This window comes from Malaclemys terrapin, chromosome 10, assembly GCF_027887155.1.
Source record: "Malaclemys terrapin pileata isolate rMalTer1 chromosome 10, rMalTer1.hap1, whole genome shotgun sequence".
In the NCBI taxonomy this organism is placed as follows: domain Eukaryota; kingdom Metazoa; phylum Chordata; order Testudines; family Emydidae; genus Malaclemys; species Malaclemys terrapin.
Window position 1 is genome coordinate 55,213,295 of NC_071514.1, and position 16,084 is coordinate 55,229,378.

Sequence of the window (16,084 nt, forward strand, 5' to 3'; positions counted from 1 at the left end):
GACTCCTGGGTTCCATTGCTGGTTTCCTATTGACCTGTGGGACTTGGGGTAAGTTGCTGCCCCCTCTAGACTCTGTCCCCAGCAGTCAAATGGGGATTTCATACTTTCCCACTATTGGAAAGTGCTGGGAGAATCCCCCAGCAAAAGCTGCTCTGACAGTGCTAAGCAGCATCTGTTTGCTTGTGAGAATGTCCTATGGGACTGTGTCAAAAGCCTTATTAACACCAAGATAGATCACATCTACTGTTTACCCACCTCCACTGGGCCCCTAACCCTGCCAAAGAAGGAGCTAGGATTGGTCTGGAATGATTTGTTCTTGACAAGTCCATGCTCACTAGTCCTAAGAACCAAATTGTCCTGCAGGTGCTGACAAACTGATTGTTTAATAAGCAGAGGCTGCTCCCAATGCTACACTCGGTTTCTCAGAAATGAGTAGACTTTATGGGCAGCAGAGACCGTTAGAGCATCTAATCTGACCCCCTGCATATCACAGGCCTCCTGTCTACCACAATAGCTACTTTTGGGGCAAACACATTCCGGAAAGGCATCTAGTCTTTATTAAATGACATCAAGAAATGGAGAATCCACCACTTTCCATGGTAGCTTCTTCCTGTGGTCAATCATCCTCGCTGTTGAATATTTGTGCCTTATTTGTCATAGGAATTTGTCTCTTTTCACCTTCCAGCCATTGGGTCTTGTTCTGCCTTTCTCTGCTCGATTAAAGAGCCCTTTAATACCCAATATTTTCTCTCCATTAAGGCATTTCAACACTTCAGTGAAGTCACCTTTCAATCTTCTTTTGATAAGCTAAACAGGTTGAGCTCTTTCAATAGTTCACTAGAAGGCATTTTTCTCCAGCCCTCAGAACATTTGGTGGCTCTTTGCTGCCCCAGCTCCAATTTCTAGGACCATCTTTTTCAAAGGAGGACACCAACACTGGAGGCAATATTCCAATAGCAGTCTCACTGCTGCTGTGTCACCTCCCTATCCTACTCACGGCTCTGCTCCTTCGTCTAATGATGGATGCACACAGCATCACACTGGGAGCTCATGTTGAGTGGCTTCTCCACTCTGATCCTTTTCAGAGTCACTGCTTTCCTGGATACACATCCCCATTCTGGAGGTGTGGCCGGCGTGCCTTGTGGCTACGTATAGGACCTTGCATTGGGCTCTGCTCAAACTTGTTTTCTTTGAATGGGTCCAGCTGGCCGAATGAGCCAGATCGCTGTATATCACTGCCCTCTCGCCATCAGGAATTACCACTCTACCTGTATTTTGTCACCCCCCAACCTTATCCGCAGTGATTGTATGTTTTCTCCCAATTCATTGATAACAATTATTTTAAAAAATTAGTCCTTGAGAGCTTCTTCAGACCCTTAGTACCCAGGACCTGCTCCCCACAGCACAGTGAGAAAGGCCGTCCAGCCCTGCTGGTACATACGGGATAAGCACAGAACAAACACACTTTAGGAGCTGTGTTGTCCATAGGCTTTGAACAACATGTGGGGGTCAGCAGATTACAAATGCACGACAGACCTGTAGTGTAGACAGGTCCCAACTGTGTCTCGGTTTCCCACCCTGCTCTAAGTTTAGTCACAGCCTCCATGTCTTTTCCCCCGTGACCCTTAACCCCACGTCACTGCAGAAGAGAGATTTTCTGGTAGCCAGTTGGCTCTCCTGCATGTGAATGTCGTTCCAAAAGACGTGCTCTGGCTCAGTCCCATGCTATGGTTCGCTGAAGGAACCACTTGGTCACATTCTAGGCCCTGAGTTATACAGGAGGGGCGACTAGATGCACAGAATGGTCCTTTCTGACCTGAACCTCTATCAATCGCTACATTTTCTGCTGCTAGGAAGAGAACTCTGAACCTATTTTCTCTCATTCACTTTCAGTCGGAATAATTTCAATCCAGGCCAAAGGATTTCCTCTTCCATTGTGTCTTCAGCACCTTTGGGAGCAACCAGTTACTGTTACCCACAGGTTTCCAGTTTCAACCTGTCCCAGGGTGAGATGGCCAGGAAAGGGGTTGGAGCTCAACTGCACCTGGCCCAGGTGATGCAGCTCCCTAGGGTGAAGGGAATAAGTGTGGGGGTCACGTGACAAGACGCAGCCTGTGACTAGGACCCAGGCCTGCTGAGAGATAGAAGGGCAGCCTGTGCTCAGCCAGGAGAGAGACCCCAAGGGAAGCAGGCATGGGAGGGGCTTGGAGCGTCCTTTAAAGGTCAGGGACAAGCTGGGAAGGGGCCAGGCTGAGCACTAAGGACCAGGCCCTAGGAGGGAAAGACAGGGCAGTTTAGGAGATGGGGCAGATAGTCCAGTTGGTTTCGGCTCCCAGGACCAGACACCCAGAGGTGAAGTTGATTGTCGGGGCTTCTGTCCTTCTTCCCCAGTGTAGATTTGATAGTGGAGAAGACTGATGCCGTAAGGGGGAAGTGAGTTACCCCAAGGTCACCCAGTGAGTTTATATCACGAATGCATACTCGGAAGGATCCAATAGAAACATGGATTTTCCAGTCTCTTCTTTCTAGGAGTCCCCAGGGCTAAGGTAAAACCCCTGCTGCCCCTCCCCATTCTGCTCACCTCCAAGATGTGCTGGAGTTTGTCTGTGCTGGGGGGTGCTGTCAGCAGGATCGAGAGCTCGTCATCCATGTTCTCTGGGCAGGCTTTGCTCAGAGCCTGCCAGCGGAGGGAGACCAGGGGTCAGGATTATGGAACCTGGGGTGACACCTGCCAGGATGACAGCAGGCTCTGTAGTCCTTGCCCAGAGCAGCTCTCTGCAGAGGGCCTGGTGCACAGCAGTGTAGGGAACAGCCAAGCTGCTAGGGATGGGAGCTGGGCTTCCTGGCAGAGTCCAGCACCCAAAGCCCAGCATCTGCAAGGAAGGGATTCCCCACAGAGGGGCAACATCATCTCCCACACACAGGGAGTCTCCCCCTGACACTTGATTCATCCTATGGCCTGTTCCCATCTCTGCCCACCACACTCCCAACTCAGCAGTTCCAGCTACCGAAGGGAGCACGAACCAGAGGTCTTCCTGCTCCTGGGACAGAGGAGTAGGTTGATGATCTACCTGGATGTGAGCGTTGGCCTTCCCCATGCCCAGGGTCTAGACTCCATTCAGGGCAGCGCACAGGAACTGCGATTCCTATTCTGGATCTAGTGGCAACTTCAGTTTGCTGGCAGGAGACTGTACATGAGACCTTGCAGTTGCGGGGGTGACACAGGCACTAACATGTGCATGGGAGTTTGAGCAACAGGGCAGAGGCCTGTGTGGGGCAAGGAGGGCAGGGATTTGGGAAGCAAGAGCAGAGGATAAAACCCTTTCTTAATGTGGGTCGGGATGATCCCCATTTCAAAGATAGAGAAAGTGAGGCACCAGGTGGGAGAGTGACCTGGCCAGGATCACGTTACCGCTCAGTGGCAGGACTGCAAACAACCCGTTCCCTGATCTCCTCACTGGACGCTGCTGCCCCTCCTGTATGATCCCTCCAGCCATCCTCGCCCACAGGCCATCCCCACCACTCTCCAATACCAGGCTGTTTCCACAATGGAAGCAGGCTTGTAACAGAGTTCACTCACCGATAGGTGCCCCTTCCTTCAAGGCCTGGGGTCACAGATTTCTTGGGTTAGCACGCCCGCCAGCAGGTTTTTGGCTGGGAACTCAGCCCTTCGGCCAGGCGACCATCTTTTAGTCCACTCATTCCTGGGTCGCGCTCATCCCAAACGAAAAGTCAAAAAATGTCTTTGACTGAAACAAGATCCTCTGTCCCTTCAGGGCTTTTCCTCAGCCTGACTTTGTCTCGGCCTGCCCTTGCTGGCCTTGGTAGCCCTTTCTATGGCCCTGTACATCCCCTTCCTTAGAGACCGTGGCAGAACCAGTCCTACCCTGGATTCTAGGTTCTGCCCCAAGGCCCTGTACCTTGTTGCGGTTTCCCCTGGTTTCCCCTCAGCTGGAGCTCACTCTGTAATCCATTTGGCCTAGCTCCAGGCTTTATAGCCCACAGGCCAAGCGCCCCGTTATATACCCTCCTCCTTAGAACCTGGCCCACGCGGGGGCAAGTTCTATTCTTCTCCAAGCTTCATCCCTCGTCATCTCATCGCTGTCACCGGCTGCGCGCTTGTACAGCCTGTGCGCAGTGTCTGCAGCTCCACCGCCAGCTCGCTCAGGGCAAACCTTCTCTTCTGCAGTATCCCGACGCTCTTCCTGCAGCCACTCAGTCTCATGAACAGCTGCTTGCAGAGCCTGTTCTGAAGCCTTTAGCGTCTTCTGTTGCCTTTTTGCTACTGCCGCTGCATATGCCAAAACCTTTTCGGTCAGGGTCTGAGAACCCACCATGGACTGCTCCACCCTTGTGTTTGTCCCTCCTCCAGTCTGCTTCATCTCTGGACCAATCATTTCGTCCTTCATCTCCCTGCAGCACCCGACAGGGTGTGTTGGTGGAGGGTCTGCAAGGTCCATGGCCACCCCAGCCACCTCCACCTTGCCTGCCTCATGGGGGTTTGTGTCAGAGGATACCTTCTCCTTTCTTTCTAGCTGCTGGAGAAACCCCTAGATCTGCTTTGGCTGCTTAGCCAGTCCCTGGAACTGAAGTGGGAAATCCAGCGACCAGCTTGGTCCCTTGATACACCTGCTTGGGGGAGGGATTGCTCAGTGGTTTGAGCATTGGCCTGCTAAACCCGGGGTTGTGAGCTCAATCCTTGAGGGGGCCATTTAGGGATCAGGGCAAAAAACTGTCTGGGGATTGGTCCTGCTTTGAGCAGGGGGTTGGACTAGATGACATCCGGAGGTCCCTTCCAACCCTGATATTCTATGATTCCTTCAGCAACCAAGACTTCCCTCACGGATCACAGGGGGAACTCAATCTTGCCAACTATGCCAATCATAAATGAATCTACTCATCGTTAGGTGCCCCCCGGCGGCCAGGCATGGCATCACAGCCCTCTCGCTGGGCTAGTGTCCCCCATCCATGGTCGCTCCAGCACCACGGCAGTTTCTCTGCCTGGTAACTCCGGCCAGGTCACCACCTTTAGTCCACCCTTCTGGGGCCCAGCTTGCCTCACACTAAAAGTCCAAAGAGGTCTTTCCACAGACAGAAGTCCTTCTGCCATCGCTGGGGCACTCGCTCAGCCTGTAGCCCCCTTGCTGGGCTTGGGAACCCTCTCCAGGTGCGTGTACGCCGCCTCCTCTGGGGCCGGTAGGGGAACCCAGTCCCACCCTGACATTGATAGCAGCTCAGGGCCCTGGACCCAACAGCTAGGTCTGCACCTTTCTCTTTGCTGCACTTTTCCAACCTCTCTTTTCAAGTTCCCCTGCAGGCTTTCCTTGCTGCTCTGAACTTCCTACCTCGTTCTCAATCCTGTTGCTACCCCAGCTGGGGTGTATCACCACTGAAGTCTGGCTCTTTACGGGGGCGGATATGGTGCCTCTCAGTTCGGGCTCATTCTGTAATCAGCTTTCTGTGAGTGCCAGGGGGCTCCATTTCCCCTTCCACTAGCTTCCCATTTACAGAGAGCCAGAGCAGTACCTGCAGCAGGGAGCGGGAGTTGCTGGTGGCCTCAGAGGCACAGGCCCTGCAGCGCCTCAGGCACCTGGCGCAAGTGCCACATGATACGGAGCTGGCGCATCACATTGGCCGTGACGTCCTCATGCTGCAAGGGAACGAGAACCTGTCTGAGACTCAGACGCCTCCGAGGAATCAGGGGGGATTAACGGCCCCTGGAACCAGCAGCATTTCCACCCAGCCCCTGCCCACCTCTGAGGGATGGATTCCCCCTCCTGACCCCCAGGATGGAGTCTTGTTGTCCTTCCTAGTGACCTCCAGTGGCAACCCCCCTCCTTGTACGGGGAGCTCCTGCCACCTCCCCCTCAGTGCCCCTGACAGCTGTTCCACCTCCAATCCACAGCTCAAGTTCTCAGACCCCTCTCCTCCAGCCCCACTCAGGTTGGGTAGGGAGGGGACTGTAGCGGGGGGGCAGGAGGGATTCTGGCAGCAGTGAAGTGGGATGTGGGGAGGTTGAGGCCTTTCCCCAAGTCACCCCAGCCACTAATGCTGAAGCCGCAGGATGGCAGCCCTGGTGAATGGGACGGATCTGCAGCCCCTGCTGACTGAATCCTCCTGTTCTCTCCCCCAACCTGAAGCAAATACTCACCAGCAACTACACACCACACCACACCACAGAAACACCAACCCAGGAACCAATCCCTGTAGCAAACCTCGTTGCCTACTCTGTCCCCATATCTACTCTGGCGACACCATCAGAGGACCCAACCACATCAGCCACACCATCAAGGGCTCATTCACCTGCACATCCACTAATGTTACATATGCCATCATGTGCCAGCAATGCCCCTCTGCCATGTACATTGGCCAAACCGGACAGTCCCTCCGCAAAAGAATAAATGGACACAAATCGGACATCAGGAATGGTAACACACATAAGCCACTAAGTGAACACTTCAATCTCCCTGGTCATTCTATTACAGATTTAAAAGTCACTATCATTGAACAAAAAAACTTCAGAAACAGACTTCAAAGAGAAACAGCAGAACTAAAATTCATTTGCAAATTTTACACCATTAATCTGGGCTTGAATAGGGACTGGGAGTGGCTGGCTCATTACAGAAGCAGCTTTTCCTCTCCTGGAATTGACACCTCCTCATCTATTATTGGGAGTGGACTACATCCACCCTGATTGAATTGGCCCTGTCAACACTGGTTCTCCACTTGCGAAGTAACTCCCTGCTCTCCATGTGTCAGTATATAATGCCTGCATCTGTAACTTTCACTCTATGCATCCGAAGAAGTGAGGTTTTTACCCACGAAAGCTTATGCCCAAATAAATCTGTTAGTCTTTAAGGTGCCACCAGACTCCTTGTTGTTTTTATACTATATAGCTAACCAGTTCATAGAATCCCAGGCTTTCCAAGAAATGATTTTGGAAGAATTCTACCTCAAAACGCTCATCCTCACATCTGTAGATGTGTTCTTCGTATTGTGTCTTCTTGAAGCTAACGAAGGTAGAATCCTCAGACCGGGAAGGGAAGGAGACCCAAGTATCATTCAAAACCTTAGGTGAAGGAGAAAAGCAGAAGACTGATGGATCTTTTCTCTGAGCCATCAGAGCAGACACCCAAATTTATATCATCACATGTTTCTCTGACAAGGAATCTCAGATTCCCAACATCCATTGTCTCTTTTCCTTGGTGAACATTCTCTCCTGTACATACCACAGGATCCCTTATAGCCAAAACTCGACCTTCTGGGCATGCTGCAAAAGCCATTGATTTGACACTGTCTGGGGGAAAGCTAGTGGCTTTTCTCCTAGAGAAGTCAAAGAGAAGGGTGAAAGTAGTTTTTCTGCTGCTTTGGATTTATTGGCTGGCTGAGTTAAATCTGTTCTGTGAATATGATTGTTTAATGATGCTGGGTGGTCTCACTGGGTTATTGTAAGCATAATTAATTGTTACGGTGCCTATGGCTTTATGTAGGGACTTTATATTCAAATATAGATACAGTAACTCCTCACTTAAAGTCATCCCCGTAAACGTTGTTTCATTGTTATCTTGCTGATCAATTACGGAACATGCTCATTTAAAGTTGTGCAATGCTCCCTTCTAACGTCCTTTGGCAGCCGCCTGCTTTGTCCACTGCTTGCAGGAAGAGCAGCCCGTTGCAGCTAGCTTGTGGGGGCTTGGAACCAGGGTGGACCGGCAGCCCCCCGTATTAGCTCCCCGCTCCTCTAAGTTCCCTGTGCTGCAGCCACCCAGCAGGGTATCAATTCCTGGCAGTTCAACTGACCTTCCCACAACTGCCATGTGCTGCTCCTGCCCTCTGCCTTGGAGCTGCTCCCAGAGACGCCTGCTTGCTGTGCAGGGAAGGAAGGGGGCCTAATATCAGGGTGTCCCCCTCCCCCCTGCTCCCCACTTACCCCTTCTCCATATAGAGCAGGGAGACAGAGAGAGCTTGGGGCAGGAGCTGCTGTCTCAACTTCCTGATCCTTAAAAAGACAATGCACTTAAGAGTGGGTCAGCTTACTTAAAGGGGCAGTGTGCATCTCTCTCTCTCTCCCACACACAAGGTGTGTGTCTGTCTCTGTCTGCTATGCTGTCTCCCCTCCCTCGTGTTCCTGCTGCCTTGTGTGAGAGGCTACATTAACAATGTGTTAACCCTTGAAGGCTCAGTCGAGTGCTAGTTCATCATTTAGCAGCAAGGCATTCCCTGGGAAATATCCCTCCCTCTTCCACCCTCTAACTTCACCACCTCAACCAAGCTTCACAATCATCATAGCTGTGAACAGTATTAAATTGTTGGTTTAAAACATATACTGTGTGTATAGCTATATAATACAGTCTATAGTTTTTTGTCTGGTGAAAAAAATTTATCTGGAACCTCACCTCCCCATTTACATTAATTCTTATGGGGAAATTGGATTCGCTTAACATCGTTTTGCTTAAAGTCGCATTTTTCAGGAACATAACTACAACGTTAAGCGAGGGGTTACTGTATCGCTCTGAGGCTGGTTGGTTCCCACTTTCTCCCACCCAACGCAGCCTGACTCCTTTGAGCCCCATGGCAGGATTGGAGGGGGACACGCACATGTGGCAATCCTGTTGATCTCACATCTAGCTTCCTGTGCATGCATAGATTCAGGCCCCAATCGTGCAATTTATTTTAAGTGGACGGGCTGTGCGTCTACACAGAAGCAGGGCCAGCTCCAGGCACCAGCTTCTCAAGCAGGTGCTTGGGGCGGCCACTCTGGAGAGGGGCGGCACCTCCAGGTATTCGGTGGCAATTCAGCAGACGGTCCCTCACTCCACCTGGGAGCGAAGGACCTCCCACCGAATTGCCGCCGCAGATCGTGATCGCAGCTTTGGGGGGGGGGGGGGGCTGCTTGGGGCAGCCAAAACCCTGGAGCCAGCCCTGCGCAGAAGCCCCATTAACTTCAATGAGACTCAGCCTCGACACTGGGGACCTTCTGAGCAGAGCCAGTTGAGGAGCAAGGATTTACGTGACAGCTGCCAGGAACAGATGCAGTCATGGTAGGGTCTATGAAAAAAGTCTTTTTGTTTAAATATTTGAGAGCTAAATAACAGGAAGATTGTGGTGCTAGTAAGACAGATGGGTTCGGATCTCTGTTATGAGCTGCTCCACAGGGTGAAAAGAAGAACCGCCGTCCTACACTGTGAGAAACCCAAAAGGCTGATCAGAACTGGAGAGAATGAAGCAGCAAAATTGAAACTGACCAGCCTAAGTGCAGAGTGAAACAGCAAAGGGGAAAGAAAGAGCAGCAGAGCCTTTGATTTTTAAAGCCTTTAAACGCCCCCAAAAAATTTTGCAAGTGTCCCTTCTCCCCACCCCCGTCTCCCCCCGCCTGCTCCAAGCTTTCAGAGCAGTGACACCCGGGCTGTAGCAGGTGGGAACACCCCACCCAATCGTCCCCCTCCCCGGGACAGGGCTGGAGTCACTGCGACGCTCAGGCAGACCCACAGCCCGATCCCGGCACGTGCTCACAGCCAGGCCAGCAGGAACCAGGGGCCGGTGGCGGCTCAGGTCCTCGCCCCCACAGCGTCCCGAGCCAGCCCCGCGCCCACCTCGGTCCTGGCACGCCGGGCTGGGCCGCTCCAGGCACCGGGGGGGGAGGGGCGCTGGAAGTGAGGGCGCTGAGTGGGGGAGGGGCAAGGGGGCCGGAGGGGGAGCGCAGACCAGGCCCGGGAACGTCCGCGGGCCGCTGTTTCCCGGCCGGAGGGGGCGGAACTCGTGGCGGATCGGTCCGGCTCCCACCTGCCCCGGAGGCTGCAGTCAGGGAAGCGGGGCTCGGAAAGCAACTTCTCGGCCCGCTCCAGCACTGAGACCCGGCCATGGCCCCGCGGAGCAGCTTGGACGCGGGCCAAACCACAGCTCCGGAGTCCGGCAACAGGGGAAGCCTGTACCTGTGGGCTACTGTGCATGTGCGGGTACGGTGGTGAGTGAACGCCCCGGGGGCGGGGCCTGGGTCCCGCCCCGCCCTGTTGCCTAGCAACGGGCAAGCCCAGATTCCTGGCTCAGACTGCCCCCTGCTGCCCCCATGCGGCCGCTGCGGGGAGAGAGTGGGGCGCGCACCCCGGCGGGGTCCCTCGCACCGCTCTGGGGAAGGGCCCCGGGCCCGGCGCTGAACAGTCATTGGGTCAGCCCCGGGATTGCCGTGGGAACCAGGCCCTGTTGTGCCGCAGGCTCCCAGTGCCAGGTGGGCCAATCACTTGGGCCCAGATCCTAACGGGTTTAGGCACCTAAATCCCACTGAAGTCCTACCTTCTCTGTGCCTCAGTTCCCCACCCCTGCAGTGGGGGTTACAGCCCTGCCCTGCCTCCCAGTGGTGGTGTGAGGATAAAGACCTTAAAGATTGGGAGGTGCTCAGCTCCTACAGTAATGGCGCCACAGGAGTACCTAAGACAGACTACAAACAGGCAGAGATATGAGAAAAAACAGACACACACACACACTCCCAAACAGAACCACATAGGGTAATGTATGTTATAAAACACATACACACATACAGATGAGAAACACAGACACACCACTCTCAAACAGAACCATGCAGGGTAATGTATGTTATAAAAAATACCCACAAACCAACCACACACACCTAGCCCATGGACCAGGCTGAACTTGTTCCTGTCACTCTCATTTCACAGGCCCTTTTCTCCTAGTGTTTGTCACACTCACTTGTTGCATCTTGTTTTAAATCAGGCCCTGTCCCTGCAAACACTGGTCTGGATTCCACAAGCTGCCCTGCGCACTCGAGTCGTTACACCTACAAGGAGCTCCATGTAAGGGAAGGAGGGTCTGCCACATGCATGCAGGGATCCACCGAAGTGGACCCGTTTGTGGGATTGTGTCATTTCTGCATGAGTTTGCTCATGTGAATAGTCTAATTGACTTCACTGGGGCTCTGCACATGCACAAAAGTCCTTCCATGTGGATCAGTTAGAGGATCAGCGGCTTTGGCCCCCAACTTGTTTGAGCTCCGTACAGCCGCAGGGGTCCACCCACACTCATCTCATTGTAAAACTGGGACCTTTGAAAGAATACGGCTTTTTCATCTCAGCATTTACAAACATCTCCCTTTAATGTGCTACTTTATAGTCATCACTGCATGCAAGAGAGATGATTAATCCATTTTAATTAGTGATAGCACTGGGACTTCGACTGAGTTTGACCCCATTGCATGGCAATTTTACACCTTCAAATATTTTCACTCACACCACTATGTTGTCACTGTTACATCAGCTGCATTGTAAATGAATCCTAGGTAGAAAGGGGACCCCATTTCACACACTCTCAGGCTCAAACCCTGCTAGCAGCTCCGTGTAGGTGGACGCCCGCAGAGGCTTTGGTGGGCTTCATCCTAGGTGCAGTGAGCCACTCACAATGATCAGCTTGTAACATCGGGGCCTTCGTTGTGACAACTTGTTTGATGATCAGAACAGTTGCTGAAATCATTCCCAGAAGTGTGAGCAGCCAGAGAAGCTTGAACTCAATAATGCTTTAAAATATACACTCTCTATCTCCACTTCTGCAAATGTGCTCAATGGGCATTCACGTTGTTCCCTAAGAGTTTAATAAGCTTGGGCTATTATGGGGCTAGAAATCAGACAAGGGCAGTCATTTAAAGATACATCTCTGTAAAAGAAGAATTTGGGCCCTGTGAATTCCCCATGTTGCAGAATTTGGCTTCCAGAAAGTAGCCGTTGCTTGTTCTCTCCATTCACTCATACTGCACCGTGATCCTATGTCCAATGAGGGTTTTGATCTGACCCGAATTGTTTTCAGGATGCAGGTCCTTGGGATTCTGCGGCTAAGTCATCCCACCCCCATGGTCAAAGCCATGGTAGAAGGCTCTGGGGGAGGAAATCCTAGCTGAGATACCTCCACATCATCCTGGTAGGGGGCGAAGAGGGAACAAAGCCACAAGGCCCACCCTCAGGCCCTGCACATCCCCAGAGCACCGCAGAAGGCCAGGGCTCTCCATGCAGAGGTCTTTTACCTCCAGACCAGCTCTATCCCCAAATGCAGTTGAAGGCAATGGGAACACTGGCTCCACAGCCCCACTGAAAATCAGCTCCCAGGTGTCCCCAGTTGGGCACAAGAAATGAAGGCACCCAAAAATCAGTAGCTGTTTTTGAGAACATTGACCTCCCCCTCTCTGTGCCTCAGTTTCCCCGTCTGTAAAATGGAGATAATACTCCTCACCTACCTTGCTAAAGCACTTTGAATGACGAACGCTTGGTAATGCTTGTTGGAGAGACCATAGAGAGAGAGGAACTTTCCTCACACACGGATCAGAGACCTAGCAGCAGCCATATTGCTTCCCACCCCTTTGACTGAGTCCCTGGAATGCCCAGTGAAAATATGCGTCCACTGAACAATTCTAGACTGCCTTTGCATCTCTCATGGTCACTAAACGGCTCCTCAGTGGTACATTGGAAGAGCAGATGCCCCTGACAATACTGCCTGGGGTTGGGGGGACAAGATACTCTTGTTACAAAGGAACACTGAGATGATCAGAAAGCCGGAGCCAGGGACCATCCTATAGTTTGGCAGCTTTTCCTTAAGAGAGTCAAGAGCTTTGATTCATTCTAAATTAGACTCTTCCTCAGTCACTCTGTGTGAGTGTGTGGATAGAGAGAGAGAAAGTACATGGGTGTGTACCTATATGGGTAGGAAAAAGCAGGGAGAAGCGGCAGGGAGCAGAGACAGGGACTAGGGAAAGACACCCATGGGGAATGGGGAGCAAGTGGGTTGGGGGAGGAAGAGCCAAAAAGGGACAGAAGGAAAGAAAGAGGGGGAGGGGAAGAGCCCACAGGCCCCAGGGAAAGGGGTTGGAGGAGGTGCAGAGGAAGAGAATAGAAAAGAATGAGACAGAGAGAGGGAGAAGATGAAGGGGGAATAAAAATCATAGGGAGAAGAAGGGATAAAAAAATGGCTCAAGGGGAGGAGAGAGCAAGACAAGCCACCACGTTAGTGGAGCCTGTTGTAATAATTTGGGCCTCGTACGCCTACCCCGATTGTAAGCTTAACTTTGGGTAAGTGGATAAAAAGTTGATCAAATGTTCCAATAACTCATAACAAGGAACATTGAGGAAAGGGAGACAGACTGAATGAGCCCAAACAGAAAGGCCAACTAGTAACTCAAGGACACTGTTAAGATCATGCTTGGTCAACAAGAGAACTGTGGGGCTGGAAATCAAGGGACCAAAACTGGTGTGTCGGAAATGAGGTCTAATTGGTAGACAAAATAATAAGGGGAAGGACTATTCCACCCATCGCTCCCTTTGGGGTCCATTAGAAAAAAGACCTTTGGGGAGAATGAAGCGCTCTGACTAGCTGGGAGATGGGTGGACAGGAAGAAGTGAACTTCACTGCATGGCTGCCACATCCACCATCTCCTCGGGACCTCAGGATCCACCGTAACGCTGTTGGGCCTTCATGATCCTGATCCTGATGCTGAGAAATGTCCTGTCCAGACCAGGCCTGAGAGAGAGGGGCTCAGATGACACGGCCACCTCCACTGGCTCCAGCCAAATCCCAAACACCACCTGGGATGTAAGGGGGTGTTTGCTGTGGGACTGAGCAGACCAATGTCTGTGTGTTCCAAAATCCCAAGCCTTGTTTCACTGTTTAGTGCTGTACAGTGGCAGGAGTTATGTTAACACCTTTCAATCTCTAGGCCAATATATTCCATTAAACCAAATACAAAAACCTTCCAGGCTATGGCTGCCTCTCTGCCCCCAACTCATATTAGCCCTTGGGAGAGCTGCATTGCCCAGCTGCCCCACACCCTCCCCACAGCCACCCTCCTCTCCATCAACCCCACGGTCTCAACCTTGGGGTCAGCTACAACTCTACCTCTCCCCCTCACCCCACCCCACATCCAGGCTGCTGCCCAATCTTGCCAGTCATAAAATCATAGACTATCAGGGTTGGAAGGGACCTCAGGAGGTCATCTAGTCCAACCCCTGCTCAAAGCAGGACCAATCCCTAACTAAATCATCCCAGCCAGGGCTTTGTCAAGCCTGACCTTAAAAACCTCTAAGGAAGGAGATTCCACCACCTCCCTAGGTAACCCATTCCCGTGCTTCACCACCCTCCTAGTGAAAAAGTTTTTCCTAATATCCAACCTAAACCTCCCCCACTGCAACTTGAGACCATTACTCCTTGTTCTGTCATCTGCTACCACTGAGAACAGTCTAGATCCACCCTCTTTGAAACCCCCTTTCAGGTAGTTGAAAGCAGCTATCAAATCCCTCCTCATTCTTCTCTTCTGCAGACTAAACAATCCCAGTTCCCTCAGCCTCTCCTCATAAGTCATGTGCTCATATTTGTTGCCCTCTGCTGGACTCTTTCCCATTTTTCCACATCCTTCTTGTAGTGTGAGGCCCAAAACTGGACACAGGACTCCAGATGAGGCCTCACCAATGTCAAATAGAAGGGAACGATCATGTCCCTCGATCTGCTGGCAATGCCCCTACTTATACAGCCCAAAATGCTGTTAGCCTTCTTGGCAACAAGGGCACACTGTTGACTCATATCCAGCTTCTAGTCCACTGTAACCCCTAGGTTCTTTTCTGCAGAACTGCTGCCTAGCCATTCGGTCCCTAGTCTGTAGCAGTGCATGGGATTCTTCCATCCTAAGTGCAGGACTCTGCACTTGTCCTTGTTGAACCTCATCAGATTTCTTTTGGCCCAATCTTCTAATTTGTCTAGGTCCCTCTGTGTCCTATCCCTACCCTCCAGCATATCTACCACTCCTCCCAGTTTAGTATCATATGCAAACTTGCTGAGGATGCAGTCCACGCTATCCTCCAAATCATTAATGAAGATATTGAACAAAACCGGCCCCAGGACCGACCCTTGGGGCACTCCGCTTCATACTGGCTGCCAACTAGACATGGAGCCATTGATCACTACCCGTTGTGCCTGATGATCTAGCTAGCTTTCTATCCACCTTATAGTCCATTCATCCAGCCCATACTTCTTTAACTTGCCGGCAAGAATACTGTGGGAGACCGTATCAAAAGCTTTACTCAAGTCAAGGAATAACACATCCACTGCTTTCCCCTCATCCACAGAGCCAGTTATCTCGTCATAGAAGGCAATTAGGTTAGTCAGACATGACTTGCCCTTGGTGAATCCATGCTGATTGTTCCTCATCACTTTCCTCTCCTCTAAGTGCTTCAGAATTGCTTCCTTGAGGACCTGCTCCATGATTTTTCCAGGGATTGAGGTAAGGCTGACTGGCCTGTAGTTCCCCAGATCCTCCTTCTTCCCTTTTTTAAAGATGGGCACTACATTAGCCTTTTTCCAGTCATCCAGGACCTCCCCTGATCACCATGAGTTTTCAAAGATAATGGCCAATGGCTCTGCAATCACCTCCGCCAACTCCTTTAGCAGGGCTGGCTCCAGGCACCAGTGCAGGAAGCAGGTGCTTGGGACGGCCAACGGAAAGGGGCGGCACGTCCGGGTCTTTGGCGGCAATTCGGGGGCGGGTCCCTCTCAAAGTGAAGGACCCACCGCTGAATTGCTGCCGAAGTGCCGCCGATCGCGGCTTTATCTCCCCCACACACACACTTCGCTGCTTGGGGCGGCAAAAAACCTAGAGCCGGCCCTGTCCTTTAGCACCCTCGGATGCAGCGCATCCGGCCTCATGGACTTGTGCTCGTCCAGCTTTTCTAAATAGTCCCGAACCACTTCTTTCTTCACAGAGGGCTGGTCACCTCCTCCCCATGCTGTGCTGTACAGTGCAGCAGTCTGGGAGCTGACCTTCTTCATGAGGACAGAGGCAAAAAAAGCACTGAGTACATGAGCTTTTTCCACATCCTCTGACACTAGGTTGCCTCCCTCATTCAGTAAGGGGCCTACACTTTCCTTGACTGTCTTCTTGTTGCTAACCTACCTGAAGAAACCCTTCTTGTTACTCTTAACATCTCTTGCTAGCTGCAACTCCAAATGTGATTTGGCCTTTCTGATTTCACTCCTGCATGCCTGAGGCCTGGTCTACACTAGGAGGTGTAACCCTTCTGCCCATCTAAGTTGGCAGCAACAA

The 16,084-nt window shown here is 51.9% G+C and overlaps 1 protein-coding gene and 1 pseudogene across 1 annotated transcript in view; both read right to left on the reverse strand.

The window, feature by feature from the left end:
* Window positions 1-7,120, reverse strand: part of LOC128844064 (paired amphipathic helix protein Sin3a-like) — a 59,538-nt pseudogene extending 52,418 nt beyond the window's left edge.
* Window positions 1-16,084, reverse strand: part of ECI1 (enoyl-CoA delta isomerase 1) — a 280,245-nt gene that overhangs the window by 202,381 nt on the left and 61,780 nt on the right. The window lies entirely within an intron of this gene.